This window comes from Amblyomma mixtum, chromosome 3 (genome assembly GCF_055824585.1).
Source record: "Amblyomma mixtum isolate Tamu chromosome 3, ASM5582458v1, whole genome shotgun sequence".
NCBI lineage: Eukaryota > Metazoa > Arthropoda > Arachnida > Ixodida > Ixodidae > Amblyomma > Amblyomma mixtum.
The window spans coordinates 77,784,135-77,797,548 of NC_143014.1; positions in this window are offsets into that span (position 1 = coordinate 77,784,135).

The following is a 13,414-nucleotide window of genomic DNA, read 5'->3' on the forward strand; positions in this document are numbered from 1 at the left end:
ACTTGATGAAGATACCGAATAAGGTTGCGAATCATGGCGTTTTTTGCAAAAACTTGTTGGCATTCATTTCTCTCTTAAATTTGCATCCGAAATCAGAACGTCGAACGCTTTCATTTTAATCGCTTAGCTACGATTAAACGAGATGCCGCATATGAAGAGCTTCGATGCTTGTTTGCTTTGCTTTATTGTGCTTTGCTTGCTTGCTTGGACACGTCGAACCGAGTATAAAATCACTAACCGAGCCTTGTTGAGCACGCCTCAGGTGGTCTGGCCATCACCAAGCTGAGGAGAGCGATATAGCTTGAGCCTCTATAAGGTTTTTGCAGGGGCTAAGTGAGCATGTTTCTACTTATAGAAGAGGCGCTTCTTCGGAATGGTGACACGTCGCTCAGCGCGAGAAAATTGAAGGAACTGTGTCATGGTTCAGCCGCGCCTTTTCGACAGAAATCTCCAGAGATCACATTAGGGACAAGCCCTGCATGTAGCCGCACTTACGAAAGTGCTTCGAGCAGATTACGCTTGCTTTGGTAGGCTTGAATTCTTCGTCACAGCAGCGAGCGCTTGAGCTGCGATCTTACGGCGGAAAACAGTGGAAGACGACACAGTCGCGGCCGTGGTTGTTCGTGGACACGAACGCAGAGTAGTACCTCGTGTTGAACACGATTCTGAAGGTCGGTTGACAAGCTTTGTACGAGGAACAACGCATGCAACACGAGAAACAACGCGCGCTGAAAGCTCGCTCGGTTGCGCCGAAGTATCCCAGGCTCCTCAACGTGACGTCACGTTGGCGACATGGACGAGGTTTCTCTCTCCGCTGTTCTCCTCTCCTGCGCTCGCGAAGGGCGCGGGAGATTTAAACATCGCGCTTTCAATTGGTGACTGAGGCAATGTTTTAGCCAAAATCGAAAAAAATAACTTCACAGGCGTGATCAGCAATGACACTACTTCAAAACCCTAAAATATGGGCTGATTCGAAAACCGCCTCAGTATCCCTTAACGTGCACTGACATCGCACAGTGCGCGGGCCGCTAGAATTTTTCCGCGATCGAAATTGGACCGCCGCGCAAATAGATATGAATTATATAAGTCAATGGTTACATGAGCAATATTGATCTATAAATCATAAATAGATTTTAATTACGTATGAATATTGTTCACATAACCGTTAGCATTCAAAGCATGATTTATGGTATGACATCTTATCGTTCGCCATTGATTTTTGAACATCGAAGTGCACAAAAATTGTTGTAAACGTAGGGTGCGAATAAAACATCGTTCTTTCTATTTTTTTTCTTTTTTTGTATACGGAAGTCCGTATACAGAGCCGTTTCTCGGCTCTGGTTCAATAAAATTATTCCTCATTTTTCGTGCAGCCTGCAGGCATCCAAGCGCACATATGTGCCAAATTTCAGGTGCATACTTGCGTTACAGGTGGTGTAATCCACCTTTCCACTCGTATGAATGCGTGCTGGCTAGGCCGTTCTGCACTTATCCGTTTACGTGAAATGTCCTAGCATTTTGCACACAAAGGAAATATGAACTCAAAAAGTCACCCGATTTGGCTCATATAAGAGCAAATAGCAGCGCCATACAGAAGTAATTTCAGTTTACTAGGTGTGGTCTTAGCACGAATTGCATCCTGTCGTCCATGCCGGCGACCGCACCATACACCACCACAATCAAAATGCATTCATGTTTCAGTCAAAGAAAAACAATACAGACCGAATTGAAAGTCCGTGCCGGAAAACTTACGTTCAACGGCGCAAATCTGAATGAATACAAACAGCAGACGCAAACGTATGCACCATTTAATACACAGTGTACATACACTACGGCGCCATGCATATAATGATGGCCACTTTTTTCTCCAGCCCTGAGAAATCTGCAATATGAAGCAAGTAAAACAGAATACAGGCTGAAAGTTGACGCACCTTATAAACGAGCATTCTAAGGGCTACAAAAGCAGATATGCACACGCAAAAGCAAACGTATGTAAAGAGCAACTTGGGTGACAAAAGAAAAGACGAGATGGGCGTACGCTGCAGACATGCAGTTTCAGGTCACGGATTTTCTTCAAGTTGAAACCCCCCTCACGCTTAGAGACTCGGAGCAAGCTTCAGCGACGTGTTATCAAAACAGAAAAAAAATATTAGTTCTACTAGGCGAAAATAAAAAAGTGCGAAAAGGGCCTGCAGTATGCTTAAATAAATAAATAAATAAAATAAATAATTAAAATAAACCAACATACCTTGACGACGTTGCCTACGGAAACCCAGGGATGAAATACAAGGCTGCAAGAGCTGAAACCATAAATTAAACGCAGGCTTCTGTCCTGAGCCTTCTCACAGCACAGCGAGCGCTCAAACATACGCGTTACACCCTCGTAACGATCCTGGGAGTTTTATTTTCTTGTGACTAAGTGTGGGGATAAGACTGCTTGGAGCCAGGCGGGAAGGTGAACGTGCTCAGGTACGTGCGGTGGCGTGTTGCATCCATGGTGCGGCAGACCGCGCATGCGGCACAGTCCAGCTTGGGAGTCGAGATCAAGGCACGATTAATCCAGTGGGAGAGTCAATATAACCACGCGAACACTGCACAAACTATACCGCTGCGGCAGGATGGCTGCGCGGTGGCGAAGTAGGTAGAGCAGGCTAATCCATGGGCACTCGCAGAAAGAGAGTGGTGGGTCTCCGAAGGTCCTTCCCGCCTCAGACCGTAGTAGATGGCCACGCTGCCACCACCAACGTGCTGCAGTCGTCGGAGGCGCTGAGGAATGCAGGGTGCGAGCGCGAACGCCGCCTCGAACAGCGGCATCACTAGGGCTGTGGAGCTGCGCAAAGGACTTGCGATGCGCCGCCGCGGCATCAGTTCCAAAAGGAATGGTGTGGGCACGCCGAGGTGCGCGGGAAAACTTCCGTGAATCCGTAGCTGCGAAGTCCACGACAGCGCAGTTGGCGCAGTGACGAGAGCAAGAACTGCCGCGCGCTGGGGCTTGTGCTCGAACGTCTCGGGCAGCGCGAATAAGCGCGCGCAAAATGGCGTCCGTCCAGCGAGGAAGCCGGGCGAGCGAAGGGAGGCCATTACTGCACTTCTGCTAGACGGCGGCGCAGCGAGGAGTGCCGAGAGTCGGAGACGCCTGGAGGGACCACCACATAATGTTGAAGTTGGGCGGAAGCTGGGAAAACGCTAGAGGACGTGAAAGCTGGTGACCGCCGCTGCCGGCGGCGCGATGAAAATGCAGACCGCCGCCGCCTGCCTGCAGCATGGAGCCGACGGCCCACGTGCGAGAAACGCATGCGCCAAGAGAGATACGGAGTTTACCGTTTCCTTCGGCTGTTCGAATGAAACTGCTGTTTCATCTCTCAAAACGGCGAGTGCAAGAGGAAAACCTTCTCTCCCCGCAGCTTGTGGCGCGAGGGAGAGAGAAAAGAGAGCGAGCTGTCAATTTTTATTTCTTGTTGAAAACAATTGGTCCCGAAAACGTTATACCCAGTTACCTTTATGGGACCAAAATGCATTAATTCTTTTTTGTTGCTGCTTAAAACTCTCGAAAGAACGTTTCTAGACCTTTAGTGGGAGCACTGCCTTTTTTCTTGTGTTTCTATGTCTTGCCTCTATGGTCTGGAAACGTTTGATAAATGCTGTACTGGGACTGGGACATTCCATCCTTTCTTGGAGTTTCTGAGGAGGTTTTGTGTTTGTTGGGTTTCTTCTTTCACGTCCTCCTTTATCCCTTCCCTTACGGTGTGGTTCGGGTGTCCACCGAGGTATGTGAGATAGTTACTATGTCATTTTATTTTCTCAAAAACCAATTTTTATTTTGCAGCGATGACGCGCGGGAAGCGGGAGACGGGCATTTCATTGTCACGTGCACTACTGTCTCTTCCGTTGTCCCACAGATGGCACGTGTCGCCTGGAAGCCTTCGGAGGAACGAAGTCCACAGCGTTGTGCGCAGTGCTCCACATCTCGCCTCGGCAAGGAGCCCGCTGCCGGTAGAATTGTCGTTGCACCACTCCCTGTCAGTTGTCGTTTTTTGCGCACAATAAACCTATATCGAAGAATTCCGCCTCGCTGCTGCGTGCCATGTCTCCACGAGGCGCACTTCCTCCCGTAGCTTCTTGCCGTCTGATATAACTGGGGTCACGAGGCTCACCGCGGTAGCCCGCGTATCGCCGACGAAGGCGAAGCGTCCGCCGCGTCCACCTCGTTTACCTCTCCGCAAACACGTGAACCAGTGTTTGGCGGCAAGGCTGGTATCGGGGAGGCGCGTAAGTCTGTCCTCCTAGCTTGCCTTCGCTACGGCCTCAAGTGGCGTTTAACGAAGACCAACTCAAGTCGCCCTGGATGCCTTCTATTGGTGTTTGCTTGTGGACGCCCAGGACCGTTCTCCGTACGTCCCTCTGACGCCTCTCTAGGAACTCTCTCGTGCCTGCAGAGGAGCAGAGTACTGCGCTGGAGTAGATTAGTCCTGGGACGGCTACAACCTTCCACAGCGCCCTGCGCACGTAGCGGTTGAATGACCTAGCGACTGAGAGCCCAACATCCCTCTGTTGCGGGCCGCTTCAACTTGAGCTCTCGCTCATACTGTGCGAGATAGCCTGCCCCCGTGCCGAAACACACTTTCAGGTACTTAAACTTGTTGATGCTGTCGGGATCGACGCGCCTCCCTGGAGTGTCCACACACAGTCTAGGGGATCAGCTTCTCCCCAAGCCATAACCACACATTTTTCTTGGATGAAGTGTAGGCGCAGCTATTGCATCTCATTGCCACATATGTTCAGGAGCTGTTGCAACTCCTCCGGGTAAGGGAGCACCACGAAGTCGCCTGCATACAAGGGTCGGGATACGCCAAAGAATCACTTGCCCCTCCTCCTTATGCTCCAAAGTGTACCCTAGCCCAGATGCCTCGATCTGTTGCTTGTGTCACCCAGCACCACAGAGATCATAAACGAAAGAGAAGACAGAGGGCAGCCTTGTGCGGACCCAGTGGGACGTGAAGCTGTGCTGTCCTGTATCGGTCCCATTCCACCCTCACGCGGACACTGACGCATGTAGCCTCAAGCGGTCGGCATGGGGCAAGCCAAGTTCTTGTAGGATGGCACACAGGAGCTCTCGACTGACGCAGCCGTACGCTTTGGAAATGTCCAGAAAAGCTACATACAGCGGATTACGGGAATGCTGGGCAACTTCGATGCATGGCGCGAGGACGTACAAATTATATTCGATGCTACTCCCCGCCCGGAAACCTGCTTGTAGCTCCCTGAGAACCAGTGGCGTAGCCAGAAATTTTGTTCGGAGGTGGGGGGGGGGGGCTCATGCTGCAGCGCGGCCTCCTCATAGAATTTGTGGAGGGATCAAACGCAATAATAATAACTGCATTGCCATTGACAATGCCATTGTGTATTAGATAACGCTACGCACTGTCTAGACAAGTGAAATATGTATTTTTTTAAATAAAAGAATGTATTCGTGTTGTGTCCCCTTATTGCTTTTATGTGTGCGCGCCCTCGCATCCTCCTCCTAACGACCACTCGCATCCTCCTCCTAACGACCACTTGCCCCTCGTCGCACGCTGTCGCCAGATGCCCCCCCATGGTGCGCCCCCGCATCCTCCTCCTGTTTTGGGAAGCCACTCCCTCCCGTGGACGCTTCTCCGCTCCCTCCTTTCTTCGGGCGGCCAGTTCGGCTCCTGCCTCGGTCGACGCTGGTCGCACCCTCATCGGCTTTAAATAAACGAAGTCTTAAAGTACCGTGTGCGTCTTTCGCTGCATTCAACACAGCGACCGGACACGACAGTGGCGACGAGAAAGTGGATTCGACCCGCGCTACGCAACGCTATTGACAAGCCATGGCTACGCGAGGGTTTCCCAATCAGATACCAGAATTCAACGGCTCATCGTGGTCATCGTGGGTTGGACGCCTTCAGTTCTACTTTGAAGCTAACAACATCACAGACCCAGCCTTGAAGAGGGCCAACCTGCTGACGCTGTGCGGGGAGCAGACCTACGATACTGTCTGCGCCCTTATTCAGCCAAGCACACCAGCGGCAGTGTCTTACGACGACATCGTAAAAGCGCTGCAAAAGCACTACGACCCAAGGCCATCCGAGGTCTACAGCCGGGCTCGCTTCCAACGACGAGATCAACTGGGAGGAGAAACTGTGAGCGCCTACGTAGCCGCGCTCAAGAAGCTCGCTGCCGACTGCAATTTTGGAACGCTGTCGACAACAGCTACCGGGCAGGAGCAGACGCAGCTTCTTCTGCTATCACCACCATGCTTCCCTTGGACGTGATGTTACGCGACAGATTTGTGTGCGGACTGAGTGACGAGTCACTGCAGCAGCGCCTGTTCGCTGAGAAGGACCTCACATTCAGCAAAGCTTACGACATCGCCGTTCGAGCGGAGAGCGCCGGTCACCAGCAGAGAGGGATTCGCCGGAACACCGAGCCGGTGCACCAGACAAGCAACCAGGTGCGCAAGCCTTCTGTTGTTGTAAAATCGGTCAAAAAGGCACAACGCTGCTGGCGGTGTGACGACCAACACAACCCCCAGGGATGTCGATTCCAGTCAGCCACGTGTAATTTTTGCCACAAGCGAGGGCATATCGAAAGAGCATGCATTACGAAACGGAGACTTGCCAAGATAAAGTCACCTTCCCAGCCTAATCACAGCGTCAACGCCTCAGAGAATACGCCGCTATCTGATCTCCATGGAGCAACATCAGCAACACCATCTGTGTTGTACGACCTGAACACCATGAATCTCGGCACGCGACCGAAGATTTTTACAGAAGTAAGCGTACATCACCAGCTGATTAAGTTCGAGGTGGACTCCGGCGCAGCCTGTACTCTGATCAGTGAGGACACGTTCCGAACTTCATGGCCATCTGACGCACCCGCCCTGCAACAAGACGACACGCACCTGCGAACGTGGTCAGGACAGAATCTGCCACTATTGGGCTCTGCCAACGTGCAGGTTAACTACAACGGCCAGACCCATACGCTACCTCTGCTTGTTGTGAAGGGCACAGGATCAAGCCTTCTAGGGAGAAACTGGTTTTCTCCACTAGGCGTGATGATATGCGGCATACACCAGACGCCGAGCCAGAACATGGTTGAGCAACTGCAAGAGAAATACGAAAGAGTATTCTCGGAAGAGATTCCAGGAAACGAAGGGCCCCCGGTCACACTGGAGTTGTTGGACAACGCGCAACCCAAATTTCTGAAGGCCAGGCCGGTGCCGTTTGCTCTCCGAGATTCAGTTGAAAAAGAGTTGGACAAACTGGAGCAGCAAGGTGTCATCGAGCCGACGCAGCATTCAGAATGGGCCACACCACTTGTCGTAGTTCGCAAGAAGAACGGAACCATACGCCTCTGTGGAGACTACCGGAGCACCGTCAATCTTGCGACTAAAGCGTCCTCTTACCCGCTACCGACACCTGAAGAAGTATTCAGTGTACTACGTGGCGCAAGAGTCTTCAGCACATTGGACCTCACCCAGGCGTATCAGCAGCTGAAGGTGAGCGAGTCAACTGCTGAATTATTGGCAATTAACACACTGAAAGGCTTGTACAAAGTCAAGCGACTGCCTTTTGGCGTAGCTGCAGCCCCGGCCATATTTCAAAAATTCATGGAGACAGTGCTTCAGGGCATCCCAGGAGTTTGTGTCTACCTTGACGATGTCATCATCAGTGGCACTTCCACTGAAGAGCATGCAGTGCGCCTAGAGCTCGTTCTCGAAAGGCTAGCAAACGCTAATTTGTGCATAAGCAAATCGAAGTGCTGTTTTGCGGTGCCAGAGGTGCAATTTCTGGGACACCGAATTGATGCGGAAGGCATTCACCCTACCGAGGACAAAGTGCGAGCGATCACAGAAGCACGAGCTCCAACAAACAAGCAGGAGCTACAGGCTTTTCTCGGACTCTTGACGTTCTACGACCGGTTCTTGGAACAAAGAGCTACCGTGGCCAACGACTTATACCAACTCCTTCGGAAAGATGTGACATGGACATGGTCGCCACGCCATCAGCAGTCATTCGATGCCCTGAAAGACCTGATTCGAAGATGTACAGTCCTCCGCCACTACGACGAAAGGAAGCCTCTGCTTTTGGCTTGCGACGCATCACCGTACGGAGTCGGCGCGGTGCTATCGCAAACTGACGAGCAAGGAAGGGAAGCTCCCATCGCCTTCGCCTCACGTACGTTGTCGCAAGCAGAACGCAACTACGCGCAACTTGACAAAGAAGGGCTAGCCATCGTCTACGCGGCGACACATTTTCACCAGTACATTGCCGGCCGGAAGGTGACCTTTATAACCGATCACCGACCGCTATTGGGCATTCTGGGACCACAAAGGCCTATGCCACCAACTTTGTCTCCGCGAATGACACGTTGGTGCATCAAACTCTCAGCGTACGACTACGCTCTGGTCTACCGCAATGGGAGTAAACATCAAAACGCCGATGCGCTAAGCCGTCTGCCACTAGACGCAACTGTTGACGAACCATTTCCACCAGGAGACGTTCTGATGTTCGAAGCACTGCCAGAACCTCCGCTTACAGCAGGCACAGTTGCAGCATCTACGCAGAAGTGCGCAGCTCTCCGGCTAGTTTACACAGCTGTTCAACAAGGCAACGTGCATAAACTCAAAGGGGACAACTTCGACGCTTACCGCAGGCGAGCTACAGAGTTGAGCACCCATCGCGGCTGCATCATATTTGGGTCCCGAGTTGTGATGCCGAGAGAACTACGCGCACAAGCTATGTCTCTCATCCACGCCGGACATCGGGGCATCGTTGCAATGAAAAAGTGTGCCAGAAGCTACATGTGGTGGCCTGGCATTGACAACGACATCGAAACAGTGGTGCGAGAATGCAAGCCTTGCCAGAGCAGCCGGAGCGCCCCGCCGAAAGCTCCTGTCCCAGAATGGGAAAAGCCAGACACACCATGGCACACACTGCACATTGATTTTGCAGGACCAATTGAGGGCTGCACTTTCCTTGTGGTCGTAGATGCCTACACAAAGTGGCTTGAGATAAGGCAAATGGGACAGACGACTTCGGCAGCAGTCATTGACAACCTCCGATCACTATTTGCAACGTTCGGCCTGCCGCGCAAGGTAGTGTCGGACAACGGAACACCGTTTGTGTCTGCGGAGATCCTCAAGTTTTATCGCGACAACGGGATCTCATCAGTTACATCGGCCCCCTACCACCCAGCGACAAACGGACAAGCCGAGCGCTACGTAGCCGAGCTAAAACGCGCCCTTGAAAGAGATCAGACAGGCTCGCTGCAGCGCCGCCTTGCGCGCTTTCTCTTCAAGCAGCACACGACGGTTCAGAGCACAACAGGCGAGACCCCCTCGAAAATGATGTTCGAGCGTGAAATGCGAACCCAGCTCACAGCCATCCTCCCCGAGCCAAAGGCAGAGACGTTACGGGAAGAAAAAGCAATTCCGCGCTGCGGCACGCTTAATGAGGGGCAGCGCGTCCTCGCCCGACAGTTTCTGAAAAAGCCACGCTGGGAGGAAGCTACAATTGTCAGACGCATAGGCCTGCGCTCTTGGCTCGTCAACATACATGGCACAGTAGCACGCCGACATCTCAACCAGCTGCGTAGATTTACGACGCCGTCTGAGAGCTGTCCGCCAGCGGAGAGAACACGTGCACCATCTTCCCACATAGCCTGGCACCTCTTCCCGGAAGAAGAGACTTCGCCCAGGACAGACCTAGGAGACACAGCGAACAACAGCCAGCCTACAAGTGTTTCTCCCCCGAGCGCACAAAGCCAGCGCGCCTCCACGCGTGAGCGCCGACCCCCTGCACGATACCAGGCAACTTTCTAAGGGGGAAGGAAGTGTTGTGTCCCCTTATTGCTTTTGTGTGTGTGCGCCCTCGCATCCTCCTCCTAACGACCACTCGCATCCTCCTCCTAACGACCACTCGCATCCTCCTCCTAACGACCACTTGCCCCTCGTCGCACGCTGTCGCCAGATGCCCCCCCATGGTGCGCCCCCGCATCCTCCTCCTGTTTTGGGAAGCCACTCCCTCCCGTGGACGCTTCTCCGCTCCCTCCTTTCTTCGGGCGGCCAGTTCGGCTCCTGCCTCGGTCGACGCTGGTCGCACCCTCATCGGCTTTAAATAAACGAAGTCTTAAGGCCCGTTCACACTTGCGAGTCGCAGAGGTCGCGCGACTGTTTTGGTCGAAAAGCGACAGTCGCAAACGGTCGCCCTGGTCGAAAAGCGACAGTCGCGGGCCAGTCGCTCGGTGCTCGATTTTTCAGCCTCGCGACTGCGAGTCGCAAACCTCTGAACCAATCAGCGAGCGAGACAAGCTTCCGGCAACGACACCGCTCGCGGGCGCGCCGGGCGACGACCTGCGCTGCTCCCAGCGGGCTGCCGTAGTCGTCGCTAAGCCTAGCCGGTTTCATATCGATGTCGCAACTGAGGGCGCTTCGGATCCTGGCCAGCGCTAGTAATTAAGATGCTGCTTTCGTCACCACTTTATTGTGGACCTTGTATCATAATAATATGAAGACATGCTCGACTTCCGCGACGCCTTCAGCAGCGGAGCTAGCAGACAACAGTCGAGCCGCATGGAGCAGCAGCAGCAAAGCGGCTCTGGGAAGAAATTTGCTTTTGTCGCTGTTATCCCTTCTACCAGCAACTCGGTACTGGCCAGCGATCTTCAAAAATGATTCATTTTTTACATTCCTGTACCCAAGGGCTTGGTATGAACGCGAACAAGAAATATTTGCGCATTTTTGTGACGCCGCGGCGGCCGGCGTACTGCAGGCTGGTAGGCCGGCCCTACAGAGAAGCGCGCCTCTGTCATCGTGACGCTTGTACGACCTCGGTGCACATCAAAACCGTCACGACAACCTAATCTTCGCTCGGGTAGTTGTATTACATTGCGAATAGCAGTTTAGACTATCGAGCGCGAGTACAGGAGGCGCGGCCAAAACAGTCGAAACTCTCGAAAGCGCGCGAACAACGTCATTCCCGAGAGTTTTCGCTTCAAACGAGAATCTAACGAGAAGGCGACCCGCTGGTCGCGCTTGCAAGTGTGAACAACGGTGTTGTCGAGCTGCTGCTTGGTCGCAAGCGACTGCGAGTCGCACGCCCTTTGCGACTCGCAAGTGTGAATGAGCCTTTAAAGTACCGTGTGCGTCTTTCGCTGCATTCAACACAGCGACCGGACACGACAATTCGTATGTCTTAAAAATCATGGCAGACATAACTGATACCAATGCTTCCATGTTTTTGCGTATTTAATAAGTAAAGATAATATCGCACGAAGCCTAGAACTATATCAGTCCGAAACCAGCAAAGCAGTGCATGCCGCTGATATGAAAAACGCAAAGGCCATGAAACGAGCAAGTACAGGACAAATATTTTAATGAATCTTTCTCGTTCAAGAACCTTTACATTTTTGTACATATGCAATGGCCAGGGAAAAATCTCAGTGACGTTGCCCTTCGTTCCAGTGTACTGCGCAGCAGCAGCTGTCACCGGTCATGTATTGCGAGTAATTGCACCGAAATTTTAGTCGCAAGAGCGAGCACATGTATAAACGAGGAGTTCTGCAAAATATGCATTAGAAGTTGGTTGGTTTATGGGGTTTAATGTCCCAAAGCAACTCAGGCTATGAGAGACGCCGTAGTGAAGGGCTCCGGAAATTTCGACCACCTGGGGTTCTTCAACGTGCACTGACATCGCACAGTACACGGGCCTCTAGAATTTCTCCTCCAAAGAAATTCTAGCCGCCGCGGCCGGGATCGAACCCGCGTCTCTTGGGTCAGCAGCCGAGCACCATAACCACTGAGCCACCGCGGCGGCACATTAGAAGTGCGAAGAAAAAATGTAGTATTAGAAATGCGAAGATACAACTTGATAAATCACAGAAAAGTGTAACTGAAAACTGTATGTATACACTATTGTTGTAACTCAAGGTAGCAGAATCCCACCGCTGCCACCAGTTGTTGTGGGGCCCAGACTTCGAAGGTTGAGGAATACGAAAACAAGCAGGTTTAATGGCAAGAAACTAAGACACTTATTTACATAAATTTACAATAGAAGAGCAAGGAATCAAAAATTAAGAGTTCATGACGTCGAGCGACTGGATGAGCCGTTTACCCAGGGCCCAGAGCGTTCGTGCTCACTTTGGGCGCAGGTTAAATAGCCCAAGGCTCCGCCCTTTCACCAGGCGGCAATTCATCGTGACACAAAAGATCGGCACCACAAGTCATAGCCAACGAAGACACCTGTTGAGAGCCCGCACGTGGGAACTGGCGAGGAGGAGCGCAAGTCCGCATCACTGTCGCACTGTGTTGGCAGCTGGCGTCCATCGAACACAGGTGTGGCATGATGACGTCACAGCCGTCATTGAAGTCATGATGTCGTCATTGAAGGTACCGGAGCATTTCCACGCATAAAAGCTTGCTTTGAAAGAAAAAAAAATGGCTGTGGCTTAGCTTGGTTAAGCCCGGTAATTGCGAAAGCAATATCCGTAGCTACGCCATGGTTCATCTGGTAGTGTAGCTGGTGGTGGTGCTTGTGGTTAGACTTGTGGTGATGCATCGGTTATCCAATCCAATCCAATTCAATCTAATCTAATCTAATCTAATCTAATCCAATCCAATCCGCGCAGCGCGCGGCGGGCGCAGGAGCAGCCACCACGCGCGGCGTTGCCTCGCGACGGCACAAGTTGGAGCCCTGCTATGGTAGCCCTGCCTTTGCGCGCACCTTTTGGATACTAGTGTCACGCATGTTTTTAACCCGCCTGGAAGCTCGCACTAGTTCACCCGAAGTGTTTAAAAATAGTTTTTGCGCAAATGATCGACACACTTCATCGTCCTGCGCGGCGGTCGACTGTCGTCCTCATTATCATTACTGCCCTACTGACGTGCTCAGTGCAGCGGCACTGCGCATGTGCTTGTATGATCAGACCTTTGAGTTCAGCCGTTTTGTTTTGTATTTTTGTTGCCATCGAAAAAAATAAACTTCTCTTTCCAAGCCCTGCCCTTGCAGCTGTGACGACACACCGCTAGGCGCGCCGCGCGCGGCGGGCGCAGGAGTTAGGCAGCAGCCACCACGCGCGGCCTCGCCTCGCGACGGCACAAGCTGGAGCCCTGCTCTTGCAGCTGTGACGTCACACCGCCAGGCGCGCCGCTCAAGGTCAGTGGTAGCTATCGCGGCCTCGCCACGCGAGGAGCTGAAAGTGAAAGTAGTATTGCTTCGCAATAAAAACAAAACCAAAGTCATGGTGCACTGAAGACAAAGCCCGCCGAGAGTTGTTTGGCAGCATCAAACGAGGCACGACAGGGTGTGGTTGACAGCAACGGTAATTTGAAACCTTACCTTCCGTGACGTCGCACCAAGCTTTTCCGCACTTCTCCGGTGCTTCGAGGAGAGGC